At 36.2% G+C, this 21,325-nt stretch overlaps 1 pseudogene; it reads left to right on the top strand.

Moving 5' to 3' along the window:
• LOC116864768 overlaps nt 1-21,325 on the top strand; it is a 121,595-nt pseudogene that overhangs the window by 62,496 nt on the left and 37,774 nt on the right.

Raw genomic sequence — 21,325 nt, 5'->3', positions numbered from 1 at the left:
AGAAAGAAAAAGGAAAAAAGAAACAAATAAAATAAGAAAACCAATAATGAAAAAATATAAAAAGGAAAAAAAATATATATTAGATAAACTAGTTAAAAAACGTTAAAAATGAAAAGGGTAAAAGTTTAAAAAAATTTAGCAGAAGAAGAGAAAAAAATTGAAAAAGAAAAAAAAAATTAAATTAACTGCAAGGCTAAAGAATCATGGGGAGAAAGCCATGAGTTCCGTGCTTTGCTTTCTCCTCCTCTGGAATTCTGCTGCTCTCCTTGGTATTGAAACTGCACTCCTTGGTAGGTGAACTTGGTCCTGGCTGGGTTTCTTGTTGATCTTCTGGGGGAGGGGCCTGTTGTAGTGATTCTCAAGTGTCTTTGCCCCAGGCGGAGTTGCACCGCCCTTACCAGGGGCCAGGCTGAGTAATCCGCTCAGGTTTGCTTTCGGGAGCTTTTGTTCCCTGAGCGCTTTCTGTAAAGTCCGGAGGACGGGAATGAAGATGGCGGCCTCCCAGTCTCCGGCCCGGAGGAGCCGAGAGCTCGGGGCCCCACTCCTCAGTGCGCCCTCAGGGAACAGCGTCCAATTACTCCCGTCTGCCTGGCCTCTGGCCACGCTCCGAGCTGACCAAGCCTGAGACCGGTTCAAGGTAAACCCGAGCTTAGAGCTCACTCCACGGCTCTGTCTCTGTAGCTGGCTTCCCTGTTCTAATACCTGCGAGCTCTACGACACTCAGACACCCCCAATCCTTCTGTGACCCTGCGGGACCTGAGGCCACACTGGCCCCGCGTGGGCTTCACCCCAGTTAAGCCTCTGGAGCGATGTCCCTCAGCGGAACAGACTTTTAAAAGTCCTGCTTTTGTGCTCCGTTGCTCCGCCGCTTGCCGGGAGCCGGCCCCTCCCCCCGGGGTCTATCTTCCCGTCCCTTTGGATTCACTTCTCCACCAGTCCTACCTTTCAGAAAGTGGTTGATTTTCTGTTTCTAGAATTGCTGTTCTTCTTCTCTTCGATCTCCCGTTGGATTTGTAGGTGTTTGCAATCTTTAGATAAGCTATCTAGCTGATCTCCCGCAACCTGAAGTAGTCTCAGCTGCTACTTCTCTGCCATCTTCGATGTTTACAAATTCTTAAAGTTTTTGTTTGTCCTGGAAACTTTTTGTCTCTCCTTCTATTTTCAATGATAGCCTAGCTGGATATAGTATTCTTGGCTACATTTTTTCTCATTTAGTGCTCTGAATGTATCATGCCAGTTCTTTCCGGTCTGCCAGCTCTCTGTGGATAAGTCCGCTACCAATCTAGTATTTTTACCATTGTATGTTACAGACTTCTTCTCCTGGGCTGCCTTCAGAATTTTCTCTTTGTCATTAAGACTTGTAAGTTTTTACTATTAGATGACGGGGTGTGGACCTATTTTTATTGATTTTGAGGGGGGTTCTCTGTGCCTCCTGGATTTTGATGCTTGTTCCCTTGCCATATTAGGGAAATTGTCTACACTAATTCACTCCAGTATACCTTCTGCCCCCCTCTCTCTTTTTTCTTCTTCTGGAATGCCAATTATTCTAATATTATTTCATCTTATGGTATCACTTATCTCTTGAATTTTCCCCTCATGGTCCAGTAGTTGTTTATCTCTCTTTTGCTCAACTTCTTTATTCTCTGTCATTTGGTCTTCTATATCCCTAATTTTCTCTTCTGCCTCATTTATCTTAGCAGTAAGAGCCTCAATTTTTGATTGCACCTCATTAATTGCTTTTTTTATTTCAGCTTGGTTATAATTTAGTTATTTTATTTCTCCAGAAAGGGCTTTTATTTCTCCAGACAGGGTTTCTCTAATATCTTCCATGTGTTTTTCGAGACCAGCTAGCACCTTGAGAATCATCATTCTGACCTCTAGATCTGACATATTACCAACATCCTTATTGATTAGATGTCCAACCTTTGGTACTGCCTCTTATTCTTTTTTTTTTTTTTTTTTTTTTTGTGGTGAGTTTTTCCGCCTTGCCATTTTATCCAGATAAGAATACATGAACGAGAGAATAAAATTTTTTAAGGGTGGAAGAGACCCCAGAAAAATGTATGCTAATGAAATCAGAAGAGACCCCAAATCTGGGGGGAGAAGGGAGCTAAAAAGAAGTTTTAAAAAGATGAATAGAACAGAACCATTGACTTGATTTTGGGTGTATTTTGGTCTCTTAGAAGAAACTATCTCCCATAATTTTAAAGAAAGAAAAACTTATATATATATAAAATAAGGGCAAACATGATGAAGGGATGGAATATGAGTGTAAAGATGAAAATTTAAAAATGGAATTGATAAGTTGGTTGGAAAAAGAAAGAAAAAGAAAGTGGAGAGAATTTGCTTGAACTGGAGACTAGAACAAAGCCCTGTGCTAGATTTAGGGTATATTTTTATCTATTAGAAGAAATTGTTTTCTAAAACATTTTTAGAAGAAAAAAACCCTATAAGTATACAAAAAATAAAGTTAGATACACTGAGGGATAAAATATGACTATAATAGTGAAGGTTTAAAAAGATTTTCTTTTTTTAGAAAGGTATTGTGAAGATAAACTAGTTAAGAAACTTTAAAAGAAGAAAGAGGAAAAGTTAAAAAAATTAGAATAAGAAAAAAATAAAATAAAAGAATTAACTTTGCAAGACTAAAGAATCATGGGCAGAAAGCCATTAATTCCATGCTTTGCTTTCCCCTCCTCTGGAATTTGCTCTTCTCCTTGACCAGTGAGCCTGGTCTTAGCTGGATGTTCTTGCTGATCTTCTGGGGAAGGGGCCTGTTTTAGTGATTTTCAAATGTTTTTGCCTGAGGTGGAATTGTGCTGCCCTTGCCAGTGGTTGGAGTAAGTAATCTGCTCAGGTTCACTCTTGGGAGCTTTTTTCCTCTGAACGCTTTCTGTAGAGCTCTGGAGGACAGGAATGAAAATGGAGGCCTCCCAATCTCCAGCCCAGAGGAGCCAAGAGCTTGGGGCCCCACTCCTCAGTGCGTCTTTGGAGAAATGCACTCAATCACTTCCATCTCCCTGGTCTCTGGCTGCTCTCGGGCTCACACAGCTTGTGACTGAACGTTTCTGTCTCTGGCACACAGCCCCGTTTGGAGTCTCCAAACCCAGCAGATTCTTGCTGCTCTGCTCTTGCAGCAGATGAACGTGGGTCTCCCCAGATCTGCCACTTGTGGTGTCCCTGCTCAAAGAGCAGTGGCCTCACTGTGCTGAGGATCACAGTTTAAGGTAACCCCGAGCTGAGAGCTCACTCCTTGGCTCCATTTCTGTAGTCAGCATCCCCACTCTTATACCTGTAAGCTCTGCTACACTCAGATACCCCCAATCCTTCTGTGACTCCATGGGACCTGAGACCACATGGTCCCCATAAGGGCTCCACCCCCACTTAGCCTCTGGAGTGATGTCCTTCAGTGAAGCAGACTTTTGAAAGTTCAAATTTTGTGCTCCATTGCTTCACTGCTTGCCAGGAGCCTGCCCCTCCCCCCGCGGTCTATCTTCCCATTTCTTTGGATTCACTTCTCCGCAGGTCCTACCTTTCAGAAAGTGGTCAATTTTCTGTCTCTAGATTTGCTGCTCTTCTTCTCTTCAATCTCCTATTGGGTTTGTAGGTATTCGGAATGGTTTGATAACTATCTAGCTGATCTCCTGCTACCTGATGTCATCTCAGTCTGCTACTCTTCTGCCATCTTGGCTCCTCCGGCCTATTAGGTCTATTTTTTAAAAAATATACCTTATTAATTTCTTCTTTTCATATTACATTTCATTCTTCCTGTTTCCTTTTTATTTTGTTGCACTTTTTCTAGTATTTTCTTGAACTAGGAATTTGTTGACTTATGTTTTTATTGATAAATGCTGTTTTTAGTGTAGTACTATGAATTTAGTACTGTGAATTTTTCTGTGGACTCTATTTTAAGTATAATCCACAGACTGTGTGACATGTAGAGATTTTCATTTTATTTGTTAGAAATTATGTAATTTTCATGTTTTACCTCTTTTGCCCAGGTGGAAGTGCTTTATTTATTTATTTATTTATTTATTTATTTATTTTGTTAAATGACTTCTAGTCTTATTACACTGCAATCTAATATTGTTGTTTGTAACACATATACTTTATGGAACTCACTGATGTTTCTTTGTGACGTAATATATGACCAACACAAACTAAATGTGTTCTCTATTATAAAGGTAAAATGTTTGAGGTATATTCATAAAGCCTGCTTCATTGGTTATGTTCATTATGTCTTCTTTATTTTTATTTATTTTCCTCCTCAACATTTCATCTGTCTTTTAATGAGAGTGGTTTACTGAAGTCCACTAATTGTTAATATATTTCTCTCTGTCTCCTTGTATCTCTTGTCTTTGCTTCATTAAATAATTGCTTGTTATTTAGTGTGTATGTACTCATAGTACATATGACTGATTGATAATGTTATCTTTACTATGATTGTTGTTTTTAGCAGTAAATTTTACTCTTTTTTGTTTAATGCAGTCTATCCCTCACTGCTTTCTTCTTGCTTTCCTTTGCCTAGAAATTTTTTTGTCCATCCCTTTAGTTTTAGCCTTTTAGAATCAATTTGTTTTAGATATACCTTTTAGGTACCACACTGAGATGTAATTATCTTTCCCTTTTGAACCAAATTGAAAAATTTTTAAATATATGATTTAATCCCACTCATACTTATTGATTTAACTAAAATGTTTAGTTTCAATTCTCAAATTATTTTATAATTATGTGTATTATATATTTACTATGTTTATTTTTCTGCCTAAGGATACTCTTTGGAGTTTTATTTTTATATTTAGAAAGGTATATATTTTTGTTTTAGCAGGTACCCGTGTGCTTTTTATTATCTGGTTTGTCAAGGTTTTGTTTGTTTTGTTTTGTTTTTTTAAGATTTTATTTTTAAGGAGTCTCTACATCCAACATGAGGCTGGAACTCACAACCTGGAGAGCAAGATTCACATGCTCTTCCAAATGAGCCGGCCAGGTGCCCCTGGTTTGTCAAGATTTTAATGGTATTCTGTAATACCCACATATTGCCTGAACAATAGTCATCAACATTGAGCTCACTTTTTCTTTTTCTTTTTTTCTGTCCTTTTCCTTCCATTTAAAAAGTACATTATTTCTACTTTGTCTTAACATATAACATGTATACACTGATTTTCCACCCTTTTCCCCATCCTTGTAGGGTGTAGAGATGGAAAATTAATATAATCTACATTTTTATTTATTCAAATTCTTACCGTTGGTCTTAATGTTGAACCACTTCTAGTCATCTCTTGACTGGATGAAACTTATCCACTAATAGATTTCTTGAGGACTAATATAGTATAGAATTCCCCACATCTTGTATGTTTAAAACTGTTTTTCCATAACCTTAATATTTGAGGCACATCTTGGCTGGATATAAATTTTTGGTCAATGCTTTCTTTTATTGAGTTTTAGGGAAATGCTCTTTCTTTGCTGTGCATGCTGTTTTTAAGAATTTTAATGGGAATATAATTCTTTTGTGCTAAATATGTAGGTCTTGAGATTTCTTTTTTATATCTTTGAAGTTTGATAATTTTACTGGGCTAGTTAGTTAGCTAATGCTATGAAACAAATTAAGACCTTAGTAGCTTAGGGGTGCGTGGCTGGCTCAGTTGGAAGAACATGCTATTCTTGATCTTAAGGTCATGAGTTCAAGCCCCATGTTGGGTGTAGAGATTACTTAAAAAAAAACAAAACTTAAAAATATATTTTAAAGAACTTAGTGGCTTAAAGGCAACAAGAAATATATATTAACACAAAGTTTCTGTGAGTCATGAACTTGGGAGCACCTTTGCTAGTGGTCCAGTTTGAGGTTTTAGTAAAGCCGTTGGCTGGGACTATAGTTATCTGAAGGTTTGAGTTGGATCTGCTTTTAAGATGACTTGCACACACACTGGCAAACTGGTGCTCAGTTCTCCATGTGAGCTTCTCCACAGAGCTGCTTGTTGTCCTTATGCATGATGGTTAGCTTCCCCTAGAGTAAGTAATCCAAGAGAGCAAAATGGAAGCTGCAGTGTCTTTTAAGAGCTGGTCTTGGTTTTAGTTGTTTTGGGTGACAGGCTAACTTGGTCCCTATTACACCGTCCTTGTTGGAAACAGAAGTCTCTTGGCTATGATTTCTTTAATAATTTTCATATCTCATCCCATTTTTTTTCTTTCTCTTCATGGTACTTCAATTTTGTGAATGTTTGGCCTTTTAGGGCATAGGATCTATTATTTTATCCTGAAGAGCATTGATATTTTATCAGTCAGCTTGACTGAACTCAAACTCTAAACTTTGTCTTCCTGTAGTAGACAGTCACTCAAACCCCTGTTCAATTGGTTAGACTTTTAACTGGCTGCTTGGAGTCCACCCACACTTGCATAGATTAGAGGGCAGCCAGATATTTGGGGAGAATTTCTATGAAGAATTTGGGGTTCTCCTTTTTTGGATCTCTCATTTCTAGACTTTCTCCATTTTTTTTTTTAAATTTCTTGCAGTTATTCTGAGCTCTTTTTCAAATTCTGCCTATCTACTGAAACTGAAACTCCAGGTTTCAGTTTCTCCTTTTGGTCACTCTCCAAGTCCTTCAATTATTTTGTCCAGAGTTCATATTACATAGGATTTGTTTTTAATGAGAGTCTTATGACTCTATTTTAAATGATTTCTGCTTAATGGATCTTGGTGAGGCCTTCTCTAATTATGCCATTTAAAAATTACAGAACCACCTATCTCCTGGTGCTTCATTTCTGTACACAATTATTACCAGTTGACATAGAATGCATTTTAACATTTGTTTGTTTTCTGATTTCCACAACTAGAATGTAAGCTCTAAAACAGTAGACATATTTCCCTCTTGTTCAGTGCAATTTCTTCAGTTCTTAGAACAGATCAGATTAATGCTTAGTAAAGATTTCGGTATGCATGAGTGAATCAATACATTATTTTTTCCTGCATCCTTAAATAGTGCCCAAAAGGCAATGGATGAGGAAGTGAAGCAGTTGAAGAACGTTGGAATATGTTAACTATTTGGGTGACTGGCAGAAAAGGTTTAACTGAAACGGAAGCAGCAGCCCTTATTGTGGAAGAAGCTAAAATGATTCTGCAGCAGGACTTAGTTGAAATGGGAGTGCAATGGAATTCATACTCCCTTTTAAATTCTGATACACACTCACTGGCCAGCAGTGAGTCAGAAGTAAAGGAACAGAAATTTATACCCCAAACTAAAAGATCTTGTGAAAGGTTAACATCAAAGAAAAAAAGTAACTCGATGTTTAGTGATTCTTCTGCTAAGCATTCATAAAATACTGTGCAGGATTTAGAGAAAAGTGTAAAGCATACAAACTCCTTTTATGATAAGTTACAGAATGGCCATCAAGAACACCAGGAACATTCTACTTCTAGAGCAAGAAAATGGGCTTCTTTGAGTATAAGTAAAGAAAAGCTAAGAACCTCTCTGAATGAGGGAAAAACATGCACTAAGAAAGTTGTTTGGATTCTCTTGTTTGAGAAAACTAAAAAAGAAGCTCAGAGTTTCAATTCAGAAAAGATGAGTATTACCTCTGGATCTTGGAAACATAGTAAACATGTAAAACAATCTAGACACAGTAGCCATATGAAAGACACTGAGATGTGTAGAATTGATTTACAGGAACAGACTATGTCTAATCCTGTTTATTGTGGAGATGCATTTACCTTAGATGAGAAGAATGTGGAATTTAGAAGTCCAGACCCTTTTGCTAAAAATGTATCATTCTGTGCTAAGGGAAAATATAGCAAAGCATCATTCTCATTAGAAAGAGAACAAAGTTCAAAGAACAAAACAAAAACTAATGATATTCTTGTGGAACATTTTATCACACAATCCCAGAGTAAAAAAGTGACTTGTCAACCCACTAGTATGGTTAGTGAAAATAGAAGAGGATTTGCTGTTGTTGAGTCAGAAAAAATAAACACAGTTTTGGTGGTAGAAAACGATTAAAAAAACCATAATGTTTATCTAAAACATGACACCTACTCAGTTAACTACTGCCCAGAAAAACAGTCTGATAAACAGACGAACACTTCTACCAAGCAGAAAAAAATAATAGAGAGACAAATGTCCTGTGAGACAGGCAGTAGTTATATGAATAGAGACTCAGACATTATTATCAAGTGTGGAATTATGAAGTTTAATAGTGAAGAAAATAAGTCAAATAAGCTTTAGGTATCAGGAGATAATATAAGGAGAGCTGAGATACTCCTAACTCGAGGATGAGAAGGCCAGCATGAGAATTTACTAAATACATCTAGAAAACAAGAAAAAACAGAAGCTTATGTGGCAAACAATGAATAATTGTGTTTTTGAATTAGGTTTAGTTCCTTGTGAATTTGAAGATAGTTTGTACATGGATACTCCATCAGAGAAATAATACAACAGATGACAACTGAAAATGCCAAACCAGGAGCAAAGTATGCCAACCTGGCAACAGGGATGTTGCAGAAGAGCTTAGATGACCAGAGTTCGGTATGCTCTTTTCAGAATGAGATTTGTATTACTTTTCCTGGTGAACAACATTCTCCAGAAGTGACAAATAAAGATCATTTGGAACTTAAGACTGTAGATACTATGAAACAAGGCACTGATTTGGATAGGGTTGATATCCTGACTCCAGAAAGCTTAATTTTTCTTTCTCCAATACTCTTGAAGGTAAATGGCCCTTGTTTTAAAAGGAATGAACTTTCTGTCACTGACTCTCAATTAAATAGTTTTCTTCAAGGTTATCAAACACAAGAAGCTATGAAACCAGTTATACCTCTGGTTCTTCAAAAGAGAACTACCATTGGTATAGAAGCAGAATGTCTGCCAGTTCCTGAAACAAGTTTAAATTTGAGTGATTGCTTACTGTTTGGCAGTTTCGATGAAGACTACCTAGTAAAAGAACAACCACCTGACATACAAGTGAGAGAACCCCTGCACTAATGTCAAACCATTTCAGTCATTCTGTGTGTCTGCAATGAGAGGGCACAATTAGAAAATCAAATGAATGAGAATCAAGATAATCAGCAACAGTACACTTCTTTCAGTGATGAGTCTATTATATTTTCAGAAGTGGATTCTGATCAGGTGGTTGAAGCTTTGAACAATGTAGAAATATGTCCTGTCCAGGAGAAACAGAATACTGCACTTTTAGAGCATTAGAACTAAGTGATCCAGTGACTGTAGGTAATAATTATCCACAAAGAGAAGTAATTGGAGGAGATAAAGATGAAAGGTCTCAAAAACCCAAATTAACTGAGACAGAGGAAAATAATGCATTCATATGGTCAGGAGCATTATTTGATTTATGTCCAGGACTACAGAGAATTTTAGACAAAGTGTCCAGTCCTCTAGAAAATGAAAAGCAAAAATTAACCACTACAAACTTGTCTAGTTTGAAAGGAAAAAATGTAGAGGTAAATGACAAACAAAAAGTGATTTCAAATTTGGAGCCAAATCAAGTGCAGAGAATCTCATTTTCTCCTAATATTGAAGTAAAAAGCAAGATTGGGACACTGGAGACCAATGCCCTTCATGCTGAAATCTCATCCCACTTGCCTTGTAAAGAGAATTGTATAGTTAATGGTAATAGACTCATTCCTCTTACACCTATTCCAGCATCTGCTTCTAAACTGATATTTCCAAGTATTCCTGGAACATCTTCTGTAAAACTTCAGAAAACACATAGTGTTTTACAGCTTGGTGAAAGTTACTCCTTTGACTCATCTTCAAATATTGAAAAGCAAGATTTAAGTTCAGAGAGTAGAAATGGTTTAAAAGAAGTCCTACTAGAGACATAACTTTTCACTGTGGTTATCACAAGATGGATTGCAGTTAACTCCAGCCTCATTCAGCTCAGGAAGTTTGGCCATAATTGATGTAGCTAGTGACCAAAAACTCTCTTTTGAACATTCATTAAGGAGTAGCAGAGCAAAAAGCAATTTTCTATCTCACTGGCTTGTGAAAAGATCAGTAGTATGACATCTAAAAGTGCTGCTATTGGTGGTAGGTTTAAGCAAGGTAAGACTTAAAAATTTTTTTTTTCATATTTTCATCTTTATATGTAAAATAGTGGGTTGGGCCTGAGCCTTTTCAGTATGGGATATTAAATGTAATAAATTTATTCAGAGTTCAATTAAAGTTTCTTCTATGTGGGTTTAGAAGAGCTTTATTGTTGAGCACAACTAGATTAATAATAGTTGCCATCTGGTCTAAGAGATGGGTGACTCCAGGACATGTGGGTATGAGAGCCAAGCACTGAGAAAAAAAAGCTCAAGCTGGGCTACTGAACTCATGTAGACCACCAAGGCACTACTCATTTACCTAGCACTGATCCACTGTTGTAGCTGGCCTATGTCTAATCAGGCCTGTGTCTGCCTCTTTCTTCACAAGCCATGGATCCCACCTAAACAGCCTTCCTAGAGTAGATCTCCACACTAGGTGGTCCAGAGGGAGTTCCAGACCAGTCTTTTCTCTCAGGACAAGGACATAGAAGCCAAGCTTCTTGCTGCTGCAGCCACCACAGTTGTGGCTGGTTTGAGGGCCAGCACTTGACCACTGGGTGTATCAGGAATCCATCTCTTAAATGGCAACTCTTTCTCCAGTGCTAGTCTGGACTTGGCCTTGTGTCAGGCCATGGAGCTCTTCTGTTTGATTGTTGACTTCCTTATCCTTTTCACTTTATGAGGCTTCACAGAGGTCACCTATCTGTCACCTGTCACTTCTTCTTCAACTCCAGGCCATATCTGGTACTAGAGTATGCTAAAATTTGCCATTAAACATTGTTTTCTTTTTTGAGAAAATCATATGTGTGTGTGTGTGTGTGTGTGTGTGTGATTATTTATATATAATAATATTAGAGTATAAGTTTGTAAAAACTATGTATTTTGAACAAGGATCTCCTTTTTTTGGTATTTTAATGACATAGTATCATGGTTTTTATTAATCATCAGTGCTCATGAATTTTACATCAGTGCTCATGAATATTACATTGTAATTTCCTTATTTACTTACATAATCACAAATAGAAAAAAAGGCACTATATTATAAACAATGTATATAACCTACATATTTCAGTACTTATGTCAAGTAGACTTGTACCTCCAATTGGTGTTCATGAATTCTGTGCCAAGATGTTGACGGCAAAGCCTCATAGAGCCCTTCCAGGTTTAAGAGACTTGAAACTTTTGTTAAATAATGCCATATATATATCTGTCTTCATGACAAAAAGGATTTTGTATCATTGGTAATACCTGTAATCAACTTGACAGCCTTCTGTGGAAAGCAAAGATTTGATAAGGCTGCTTAAATCTCTGTATTTATGCATGAATTTGTTCATAAAAGTTTTATTATTTGATCTTCAATTTATAGAACATGTTTTTTAAAATTTTTTTATTTGAGTATAGTTGACACATAATGCCCTATTAATTTCAGGTGTACAACATAGTAATTTGACAAATTTAAACATTACACTGTGTTTACCAGGAATATAGATACCATCTGTCCCCATACATTGCTATTACAGTATCATTGACTATATTCTTTATGCTGTGTCTTTTATTCCCATGACTTATTCATTACATAACTGGAAGCCCGTATCTCCCACTCTCTTTCACCCATTTTGCCCAACCCCCCAATCTTCCCTTCCCTCTAGCAACCATCAGTTATTCTCTATATTTATAAGTCTGATTCTGTGTTTATAGCAGCAATATCCACAATGGCCAAACTATGGAAAGAACCTAGATGTCCACCAACAGATGAATGGATAAAGAAGATGTGGTATAGATATTCAGTGGAATACTATGCAGCCATCAAAAGAAATGAAATCTTACCATTTGTGACAATGTGGTTGGAACTAGAGGGTATTATGCTTAGTGAAATAAGTCAATCAGAGAAAGACAATTATCATATGATCTCCCTGATTTGAGGAAGTTGAGAGGCAATGTGGGGGGTTTGGGGGTAGGAAAAGAATAAATGAAACAAGATGGGATCGGGAAGGAGACAAACCATAAGAGACTCTTAATGTCACAAAACAAACTGAGGGTTGCAGCGGGGAGGGGGAGGGAGATGGGGTTATAGACATTGGGGAAGGTATGTGCTATGGTGAGTGCTTTGAAATGTGTAAACCTGGTGATTCACAGACCTGTACCCCTGGGGCTAATAATACATTATATGTTAATAAAAAATAAAAACTTATGAAAAAATAATAAAAGTCTGATTCTGCTTCTTATTTATTTGTGTGTTTTTGTTTTAGATTCTACATATGAAGTGAAATCATATGGTATTTGTCTTTCTCAATCTGAATTATTTCACTTAGCATAATACGCTCTAAGTCTATGTTGTCTTATAGGGCAAGTTCTCATCTTTTTTTTTTTTTTTTATGCACTGTATTTCATTGTATATATGTACCACATCTTCCTTATTCATTTGTCTATCAGCGGACACTTAGGTCATGGACCACATGTGTTAATGACATGTTTTATGTACTTTTTGTATTGACTAATACTTTCCATTTTTTATTCAAAATACATAAAATTGAGCGTATTCTCTGTGCTAGGGGTTAGAGGGATAAAATTTTTCACTTAAATTTAACAAATATGTGCCATTTATTTTCAAGGTCTTAGGGATCTAATTACAAATAATATAACTGGTTTTTGACCTATATTTATAAAGTTGGAGATGCCTTATTTTAGAAAAAATGTTGAATCCAGATACCAAATCATGCCTGATTCTTCACCAAGAAGTAAGATGCTTGTAGTGTTCAAATGGTCTTTATTTCTGTTTGAGTTACAGCAATTCAAAATGCAGCTTTAAAAAGATTTAGTTAATAACCATTTTACTTATTATTATAGATCTATTTCAGGAAATCTTTGGTAAATTTTTCATAGTGACAATTATCTTAATAGACGGAAAGCCTAGAAAGATCTTACACATACCAAAAAATGACCATCCAAATAATGCATATTTTAGAGATCTGGAAATTTTGCCAATCAAATAGTTTTGTATTATTATCATTGTTTTTTTTTTTAATTTATTTTTTAAAATTAACGTATAATGTATTATTTGTTTCAGGGGTACAGGTCTGCGATTCATACGTCTTACACAATTCACAGTGCTCACCATAGCACATACCCTCTCCAATGCCCATCACCAAGCCACCCCATCCTTCACACCCCCTTCCCTCCAGCAATCAGTTAGTTTCCTGAGATTAAAAGTCTCTTATTGTTTATCTTCCTCTTTGGTTTCATTTTGTTTCATTTTTCCCTCCCTTCCCCTATGATCCTCTGTCTTATCTCTCAAATTCCACATATCAATGAGATCATATGATAATTGTCTTTCCCTGATTGACTTATATTGCTTAGCGTAATACCCTTTTGTTCCATCCATATCATTGCAAATGGCAAGATTTTATTTTTTGATGGTTGCATAATATTCCATTGTATATATACATCACATCTTCTTTATCCATTCATCTGTTGATGGACATGTAGGCTCTTTCCATAGTTTGGCTGTTGTGGACATTTCTGCTATAAACATTGGGGTGCATGTGCCCCTTTAGATCACTACATTTGTGTCTTTGGGGTAAATATCTAGTACTGCAATTTCTGGATCATATAGTAGCTCTATTTTCAACTTTTTGAGGAACTACATACTGCTTTTCAGAGTGGCTGAACCAACTTGCATTTCCACCAGCAGTGTAGGAGAGTTCCCCTTTCTCCACATCCTCACCAACATCTGTCATTTCCTGACTTGTTAATTTTAGCCGTTCTGACTGGTGTGAGGGGGTATCTCATTGAGGTTTTGATTTTTATTTCCCTGATGTGGAGTGATGCTGAGCACTTTTTCATGTGTCTGTTGTCCATCTGGATGTCTTCTTTGCAGAAATGTCTCTTCAAGTCTTCTGCCCATTTCTTGATTGGATTATTTGTTCTTTGGGTGTTGAGTTTGATAAGTTCTTTATAGATTTGGGATACTAGCCCTTTATCTGACATGTCATTTGCAAATATCTTCTCCTATTCTGTCAGTTGTCTTTTGGTTTTATTGACTGTTTCCTTTGCTGTGCAAAAGCTTTTGATCCTGATGAAGTCCCAATAGTTCATTTTTGCCCTTCCTTCCCTTGCCTTTGGTGATGTTTCTAGGAAGAAGTTGCTGTGGCTGAGGTTGAAGAGGTTGCTGCCTGTGTTCTCCTCAAGGATTTTGATGGATTCCTTTCTCACATTGAGGTCTTTCATCCATTTGAGTCTATATTCATGTGTGGTGTAAGGAAATGGTCCAGTTTCATTCTTCTGCATGTGGCTGTCCAATTTTCCCAACACCATTTGTTGAAGAGAATGTCTTTTTTTCCATTGCCTGCTTTGTCAAAGATTGGTTGACCATAGAGTCGAAGGTCCATTTCTGGGCTCCCTATTCTATTCCACTGATCTATGTGTCTGTTTTTGTGACTGTACCATGCTGCCTTGATGATTACAGCTTTGTAATAGAACTTGAAGACCAGAATTGTGATGCCACCAGCTTTGCTTTTCTTTTTCAACATTCCTCTATTTGGGGTCTTTTCTGGTTCCATATAAATTTTAGAATTATTTGTCCAATTTCTTTGAAAAACATTGATGGTATTTTGATAGGGTTTGCATTAAATGTGTAGATTGCTCTAGGTAGCAGAGACATTTTCACAATATTGGTTTTTCCTATCCATGAGCATGAAACTTTTTCCATTTCTTTTTGTATTCCTCAACTTCTTTCATGGGTACTTTATAGTTTTCTGAGTACAGATTCTTTGCCTCTTTGGTTGGATTTTTTTCCTAGGTAATTTACGGTTTTTGGTTCAATTATAAGTGGAATTGAATCCTTAATTTCTCTTTCTTCTGTCTTGTTGTTGATGTGTAGAAATGCAAATGATTTCTGTGCTTTGATATTATGTCCTGACACTTTACTGAATTCCTGTATGAGTTATAGCAGTTTTGGAGTGGAGTCTTTCGGGTTTTCCACATAAAGTATCATATCATCTGCAAAGAGTGAGTGTTTGACTTCTTCTTTGCTGATTCATATGCCTTTTACTTCTTTTTGTAGTCTGATTGCTTAGGCTAAGACTTCCAGTACTGTGCTGAATAGCAGTTGTGACAGTGGACATCCCTGGTGTGTTCCTGACCTTAGGGGAAAATCTTTCAGTTTTTCCCCATTGAGAATAATACTGTGGGCTTTTCATATATGGCTTTTATAATATTGAGGTATGTTCCCTCTATCCCTACACTGAAGAGTTTTAATCAAGAATAGATCCTGTACTTTGTCAAATACTTTTTCTGCATCTATTGCAAATGTCATATGATCCTTGTTCTTTTATTAATGTATTGTGTCACATTGATTAATTTGCAGATGTTGAACCAAAATTGCAGCCCAGGAATAAATCCCACTTGGTCGTGGTGAATAATCTTTTAATGTATTATTGGATCCTATTAGCTAGTATTTTGTGAGAATTTTTGCATCCATGTTCATCAAGGATATTGGTCTGTAATTCTTTTCAATGGAGTCTTTGTCTGCTTTTGGGATCAAAGTAATGCTGGACTCATGAAATGGGTTTGGAAGTTTTCCTTCCATTTCTATTTCTTGGAACTGTTTCAGGAGAATAGGTCTCAATTCTTCTTTAGATGTTTTGTAGAGTTCCCTTGGGAAGGCATCTGGCCCTGGGCTCTTGTTTGTTGGGAGATTTTTGATTTTTGCTTCAATTTCCCTACTGGTTATGGATCTGTTCAGGTTTTTTTTTTTTTCTTCCTGGTTGACAGTTTTGGTAGTTTATAAGTTTCTAGAAATGCATCCATTTCTTCCAGATTGTCAAATTTGCTGGTGTATAGTTGCTCGTAATATGTTCTTACGATTGTTTGCATTTCTTTGGTGTTGGTTGTGATCTCTCCTCTTTCATTCATGATTTTGTTTATTTGGGTCCTTTCTCTTTTCTTTTTGATAAGTCTGGCCAGGGGTTTATTGATCTTATTAATTCTTTGAAGGAACCAGCTCCAGTTTTATTGATCTGTTCTACTATTCTTTTGGTTTCTATTTCACTGATTTCTGCTCTGATCTTTATTATTTCTCTTCTCCTGCTGGGTTTAGGCTTTCTTTGTTGTGCTTTCTCCAGATCCTTGAGGTGTAGCATTAGGTTGTTCTTATTTCTTGAGAAAGGCTTGTATTGCTGTATACTTTCCTCTTAGAACTGTCTTTGCTGTGTCCCAAAGATTTTGAACAGTTGTGTTGTCATTTTAATTTTTTTCCATGAATTTTTTTCAATTCTTCTTTAATTTCCTGGTTGACCCATTCATTCTTTAGTAGGATGCTCTTTAGCTTCCATGTATTTGGTTCTTTCCAACTTTCCTCTTGTGATTGAGTTCTAGTTTCAAAGCAGTGAGCTCCAAAAATATGCAGGGAATGATCCCAGTCTTTTGATACTGGTTGAGACCTGATTGTGACCCAGGATGTGATCTATTCTGGAGAATGTTCCATGTGCACTAGAGAAGAATGTGTATTCTGTTGCTTTGGGATGGAATGTTCTGAATATATCTGTGATGTCCATCTGGTCCAGTGTGTCATTTAAGGCCTTTACTTCCTTGTTGACCTTTTGCTTAGATGATCTATCCATTTCAGAGAGGACGGTGTTAAAGTCCCTTATTATTATTGTAATATTGTCAATGTGTTTCTTTGATTTTGTTATTAATTGGCTTATATAATAGGCTTCTCCAATGTTAGTGGCAAAGATATTTAAAATTGTTAGATCATTATATTGGATAGACCCTTAAGGTATGATATAGTGTCCTTCCTCATCTCTTATTATGGTCTTTGGTTTAAAATCTGTCTGATATAGTGATTGCCACCCCAGCTGTCTTTTGATGTCCCTTAGCATGGTAAATGGTTTTCCACCCCCTCACTTTATATCTGAAGGAGTTCTTGGGTCTAAAATGAGTCTCTGGCAGACAGCATAATGATGGGCCTTGTTTTTTTTTTTTTTTTTTTTTTTTTAATCCAATCTGATACCCTGTGTCTTTAGGTTAGGGCATTTAGCCCATTTACATTCAGGGTAGCTCTTGAAAGATATGAATTTAGTGCCACTGTATTGTCTGTAAGGTGACTGTTACTGTGCATTGTTTCTTCCTTTCTGGTCTATGTTAATTTCAGTCTCTCTCTTTGCTTAGAGGACCCATTTCAGTATTTCCTGTAGTGCTGGTTTGGTGTTTGCAAGTTCTTTTTTGTTTGTTTATTTGTTTTTCCTGGAAGTTTTGTCTCTCCTATTTTCAATGACAGCCTAGCTGTCTTGGCTGCATATTTTTCTCGTTTAGTGCTCTGAATATATCATGCCAGTCCATTTTGTCTTGCCAGGTCTCTGTGGATAGGTCTGCTGCCAATCTAATGTTCCACCATTGTGGGTTACAGACTTCTTGTCCTGTTTTCAGGAATTTCTTTTGTTTCTGAGACTTAACATTAACATTAGTTAACATTAAAAATGTTAGTTAACATTAGTTAATGTTAAAAAATGTTAAATGTTAATGTTAAAAAATAGGTGTTGACCTATTTTTATTGATTTTGAGAGGGGTTCTCTGTGCCTCCTGGATTTTGATGCCTGTTTCCTTCCCCAAATTAGGGAAGTTCTCTGCTATAATTTGCTCTATATACCTTCTGCCCCTCCCTCTGTTTCTTCTTATTCTGGGATCCCAATTATTCTAATATTGTTTTGTCTTATGGTATCACTAAGTCTCGTATTCTCCCCTCATGATCAGGTAGTTGTGTATATCTCTTTTTCTCAGCTTCTTTATTCTCCATCATTTGTTCTTCCATATTACTAATTCTCTCTTCTACCTCATTTATCCTAGCAGTTACGGCCTCCGTATTTGATTGCACCTCATTAATAGCCTTTTGATTTTGATTTGGTTAGATTTTAGTTCTTTTATTTTTCTGAAAAGGATTCTCTAGTACCTCCTTTGCTTTTTTTCATGCCATCTAGTATCTATATAATCACCATTATGAACTCTAGCTCTGATGTCTTACTAATGTCCATATTGATTAGGTCCCTGGCAGTCAGTACTGCCTCTTGTACTTTTTTTTGAGGTGAATTTTTCTGTTTTGTCATTTTGTCCAGAGAATAGATGAATGAGAAAACAAAATGCTAAAAGGGTAACAAGGATCCCGGAAAATATACACTAAACAAATCATTAGAGACCCAAAACTGGAGACAAAATGAAGGAGAAAAAGAAAGAAGGAAAGAAATAATATTATCAGGCTAGTGAATACAACAGAGGCACACACTACATTTTGAGTATATTTTGGTCTGCTAGAAGAAACTGCCTCCTGAAATTTTAAAGAAAAAGATTATATACAAAAATAATGGTAAATACAATGAAGGGATATAATATGACTATAAAGATGAAAATTAAAAAAGATTTTAAAAAAGGAATTGATAAGAAGTTGGCTGAAAAAAGACAGAAGAAAAACAAAAAAAAAAAAAAAAGGAGAGAATGTGATCAGGTGAGAGAGTAGAACAAAGCCATTCACTAGATTTAGGGTATACTTTTGTCTCCTAGAAGAAACTGTATCCCAAAACTTTAAAGAAAGAAAAACATATATATACAAAAAATAAGGTTAAATACAATGAAGGGATAGAATATGACTGTAAAAATGACAAAAAGGATTTTAGAAAAGGAATAATTAGATGAAAAGATAATAAGATAAGCTGAAAATAAGGTAAGTTGAAAAAGGAAAGAAGAAAAATAAAAAAAATAGAAAAAGAAAAAAATAAAATTAAAAATATTAATTTTGAAAGACTAAAGAATCATGGGGGAAAAAGTTTGAATTCTCTGTGCTCTATTCCTCTAGTGCCAGAGTTTTGTGGTTCTCAATGATTGATTAACTTGGTCTTCGCTGGGTATTCTTGCTGATCTTCTGGCAAATGGGCCTGTTGCAGTGGTTCTCAAATGTCTTTGCCTGAGGTGGATGGAACTGCACTGCTTTTGTCAGGGGCCAGGCTAAGTAATCTGCTTGGGTTCACTCTCGGTAGCTTTTGTTCCATCAATGTTTTCCATATGGCTTTGGAAGGTGAGAATGAAAATGGCAGCCTTCCAATCTCTGGCCCCAGAGGAGCTGAGAACTCAGGGCCCCACTCCTCAGTCAGCCCTCAGAGAAAATGAGTCAATCACTTCTCTCTCCCTGGTCTCTGGCTGCCTTGGATTCACTTCTTTGCATATCCTAGTCTCCAGAAAGTGGTCGCTTTTCTGTTCATTGAACTGCTGCTATTCTTTTCTTTGATTTCCATTGAGTTCATAGGTACTCAGTGTGGTTTGATAGCTATCTATCTGAATTCCTGTGACCAGATAAAATTTAGGTCTTCTATTCCTCCACCATCTTGCTCCTCCCCAATCCTTGTTGTTGTTGTTTTTTTTTTTTTTTTAACATTCAGTTTAATGGCTTTGTTTTGAGATTTTAAACTATTTCACTTTTGATTTACTTTGTTGGCTTACCAGGAAACCCCTATTAGAGATGATGGCATTCCTGTTAAACGTTGTAATGACATCCTGGTGGTTGGTCTGGCAGTATGCTAGGGTGGAAGAGATGCTTATTATTTTTGATTGCAGAAGGAGCAAAAACATCCTGGTAAGTAGTCACTATTGGCTTAATCAACATATAATTTTAATATAACCTCTATTAGTATAATGACCTGTTTGTTGAGAATAACTTCCTGATACTTAACTAGAATTTATTTTTAGGCTTAAAAATTTTTGGGGGTGGGATAGTGACTGTTGTGTACCTTAGTTCATTTATTAACTAGAATATTTGTCTTAGGCACCACCTTTTTTCCCCTTTACTTATTCTCATGGACGACTGATACTATCTTTTCTTCTTGAAGTCTTAGGGAGACTTCTTGGAGACTTAGGGACTTCCTGGCCACCTTGAGGGTTTATTTTTGAAGATTGGATCATAGCAGTTTCTTTTCAGACTTTTTTCATGTTATTGACTGGGTCTAGAACTTATTTAGATACAGAGATGAGTTGAACATCTACAGTAGTTGAATTGTACAGCCTTTTAGATGTCTATGGAATTGAGAGATATGATCTGGAAATACCTTGTGATTTGATTACAGTTGTTGTATTACCTAGCTGATAGATTGGTTTTAGACAGGAGCAAAATTAACAAGTAAACATTTTAAAGAATGCCATGAAGAATGGAATATTTTTCTCTTGTTTTGAGGGAAAATGTATTATGTTAAATAGATACTTGAATTTCATTTTTTTTGATCTAGCATTATATGTTCATACTAAATCTTTTAAAAATAGAGAGTTCGTTTAAAATTCATAATACCTTTTATGTTTTTAACTCCTTATTCTGAGAAATGTAAATTTATTCCTAGTAATCTTGGTGTTTAAATATTTCACCTAATTAAATAGAGCATTATTAATTACATAGCACAAGCTGTAATTTTTAGAATATGTAGCACTTCATCTTTGTAGCCAGTGAGACCTGAATAAGGTGATGCTGAATTATTGGTTCCATGGAGTTAGACCCTTAGGCTTTTCAGTCTTTTCATTAAAGATTGCTGCTTCAAATGAATGCGTGTAATGTTTGCTTTAAGACTTTTTGTGTGTTTTCTAAAGAAATTTGTTCCAGTTTTGTCCTACCTTCTCTGGATCCAAGCCTGACTGTGAAAGAGAGAATGTGGTACCTTCTATCCTGCTTTCAAGAGGAATCTGATAAAGAACGTTCTATTATCATCTATAACTTCATCCAGAGCTATAAGATTCTTCTGTCTTGTGGTATCTCCCTGATGCAAAGTTATGAAGATCCTAAGGTTTCAAGTCTTATTTAATTTTTACCATACTTAAAAAAAATTTTAATGCGTTGTGTGAATTCTTAAATGACTTGGTATTTATTTAGCTCCAACAATGAAGCTTAAATTTTTTAGAGTAGTCACTCTTTTATCTAGTAATCTCATTCACCAAGAACAGAATGTAATGCACCAACTACCTCTGTGTAGATAAAAACAGAGATTCCACAAATTCGAAGCACTAAAGTTCATACCTTTCCTTACAGATGTAAAAATTTTTTGATTTTGGTTATGTTTGGTTTTCTTTCTCTCAGTAAATTAGAAATGAAATGAGAACTGTCAGATTTAAATATATGATAGGAGAATGTTTCAAATATCAATGAAGACAGAGGCAGAAAATAGGAAAAATGTGTAAACCTAAGATGTCAAAAAGAATGATAGTTAGGGCCATTTGGCATAAGACAGATTACCTTACTAGCCCCTGAGAACTTTGCTATTATAATAG

This window comes from Lontra canadensis, unplaced genomic scaffold (assembly GCF_010015895.1).
Source record: "Lontra canadensis isolate GAN:19392208 unplaced genomic scaffold, GSC_riverotter_1.0 scaffold6, whole genome shotgun sequence".
Taxonomy (NCBI): Eukaryota; Metazoa; Chordata; class Mammalia; order Carnivora; family Mustelidae; genus Lontra; species Lontra canadensis.
Note: the sequence above shows the minus strand (reverse complement) of the source record. Positions and strands in the feature narration are given on the sequence as shown.